This window comes from Sprattus sprattus (assembly GCF_963457725.1).
Source record: "Sprattus sprattus genome assembly, chromosome: 2".
Classification (NCBI taxonomy): Eukaryota; Metazoa; Chordata; class Actinopteri; order Clupeiformes; family Clupeidae; genus Sprattus; species Sprattus sprattus.
This window is the reverse complement of record NC_137921.1, coordinates 68,296,642-68,299,141: the sequence shown is the minus strand read 5'-3', so window position 1 is coordinate 68,299,141 and position 2,500 is coordinate 68,296,642. Positions and strand designations below refer to the sequence as shown.

The 2,500-nt window shown below is 44.5% G+C and overlaps 1 protein-coding gene across 1 annotated transcript in view; it reads left to right on the top strand.

The window, feature by feature from the left end:
* The window catches only part of jag2b (jagged canonical Notch ligand 2b), a gene marked incomplete at its 3' end in the record, with an annotated part of 65,979 nt that overhangs the window by 31,704 nt on the left and 31,775 nt on the right, over positions 1-2,500 (top strand). The gene's annotated exons all lie outside the window — the stretch shown is intronic.

Genomic DNA, 2,500 nt, shown 5'->3' with positions numbered 1-2,500 from the left:
ACTGTATGTCTAACATTGAGTTTGAGTAATTTAAGACCTACGTTTCAATGCAAAAATATATTTTTTTACGTCCTTTTCCACGCCGTTCTGTTTTTTCTTTTCCTGTAATGGGCACAGTTATGGTCCGTGTAGTTCTACATGACATGTTGCTGTTAGTGGAACGTAATAAGAAAACTACGGATGTGAAACGGAAATGTACTCTCGTCACTTGCAGACAGTAGCAAGTATTTTGATTCCCTGTGTGCGAGCAAGGCGGGAAGTTATGAAGTAGAAGACGACTAAATGGCAGAAGAAGATGGGGAAATGCAAACTCAATGATAACTCTCGCGACCGGAATTTTCGGACTGGTTGAAACGCGTTCCCAACGACAGTGAGGCTTACTGCATTCTCTGCAAAAGAACTCTAAAACTCGGGACCCTGGGCATTAAGGCACTGGAATCGCACACAAAGTCAAGTAAGCACCAGGACTCGGCAAATGCGCCGCGAAATTCGCATGGTATAGCCCAGTTTTGTTCTGCAGCTAGCAGAAATAATACCTCTACCGGTAGTACTAGTTCTAGTGCTGCGTCCAGCATTTGCGATCAATTGGGCTCAGTTGGCAGAGCAAGCAGAGGGCAAGGCTGGCAGCAAAATGGCAGAGCTCCTCTCAAAATCCAATGCTCTGAGGAGGGCTGCTAAAGACGAACTCTAACAGCTTAAGGTTCTGGAGGATGAAATTGCCACCAAAAGTGCACAGCTTAGAAGCATGTAAAATAATGGATGTATATATGTTTGTTTCATTGACAATAAATGTCAATTGACCGCAGTCTGGCTTTGTTATTTCTTTTTTTGATACTCCGTGAAGGTCTTAAATTGAACCCATGATGGTCTAAAAAAGGTCTAAAAAAGTTAAAACCTGCAGACACTCTGGTAGTAGTAGTGGTGGTAATACTGAGAGTGGAGGCCATTTACATCATGGAGTACTGTATGTTGTGTTAACCTGCACAGCTGACTCTGCAACCTGAGTCAGATCTGAGTTAGAGAGAAGGGGAAAGGTTCTTGTTTTAGTGTTCTTCCATATAGCTCCAGCCTCTCCAGCTGGGGGTCTCAGCTAGTGTTCTTACGTTTGCTTTTAGGGAGCTTTAGAAGTCTCTAATGTCTCGAATTGCATCTGTCTATCAGATTCCTCCACTTTTCTTTTATTTCTTTCTGTCTGTCTGTCTTTTCTTTCTTTCTTTCTTTACTCCCCTCCCCCAGAGCTCTCTGTCTTTCTTACTTTTTGGTAGAGGTAGAGATCTGGGTGTCTTGTCTCTCTTTGCTTCTCTCCTTTGGGAGGGGAGGGGGCTGGGGGGGGTGTGTGTGCCCCAAAATAGCTCCAGCTGAATTGACAAGACAGGTGGGGGGCTGCGGGCACCAATGGCCTTGGAATAGCAGAGCGTCACCATAAAACCAATGATTAGCTAACCCCTCGCCAGGGCCACAGCTCCCCCCCACCCCCCCACCCCCACAACCCCCCTGCCCCTGCTGTGCCACCCTCAAGACCCCCCCCCACACACACACACCTCCACCATCGCCCCTGGAATGTTCCCTCTAGTCTAAGATTAGGGAGCAGGAGGCTGGCTTTGATGGACGATCACCTTGAAGCTGTCACAGAGACACAAAACCCTCCATACACACACACACACACACACACACACACACGCTGTCAAGTTCCTAGGTTTTTTTTTTTTGTCTAACTTCAAATGGCCTGGTGGTACATGAACCCCAAAACACGCACGGGACAACTCTTTCCAACACAGCTTAAGTTTTATGTTTCCTTGTTTGTTTGTTGACTGGTTGGTTCATTAGGATGACAACCTTAAGAACACAAAAAGCATAAAATGATAAAAAAAAAAAAGTTATCCAAAAATGCAAATACAATTCATACATTTTCAGTACCAAGTACCGATGCTTACAACCGATGGAATGGCTGAAACCATCCCAAACTAATGGCTAGGAGAATGTTCAATGACTGCAAACAGTATGCAGCATTGGTGTTGCTATGAAAGCACTTCATAACATCATTATAAATGTAACGATCAACAAAATACACTCAAACAAAAAGCCAAACTCGTATGCATGCAGCAAACTGATATGCATGCTGCCTGTATGCTGTCTGCTGCTTGGTTGTCACTTTTATACAAATCAAACAATTCATCCTACCATCATCAACCATCAATGACTATAGCAGCACTTCCAACAACAAATAATCATCACCATAAGTTACAGCACCAGTGGCTCTTTGGTTGTACCACAAGTAGATCCTTTGTGTACATCCCTCTAAGCTGAGATGCCTGCTGAGACCATTCCTTCACAGGTGTTCCAACTTGAAATAATGAGCAGCCTGCAATGGCCTGCTAGTGGTGCATTCTGGGACTTGCTGTTTTTAATGTTATCTGATGTAATGATGAACTGAAATTAAGCCTGATCATGTTAATTTTACCTCAACACCGCTCCAATTGCCCCCCCCCCCCCCCGCATC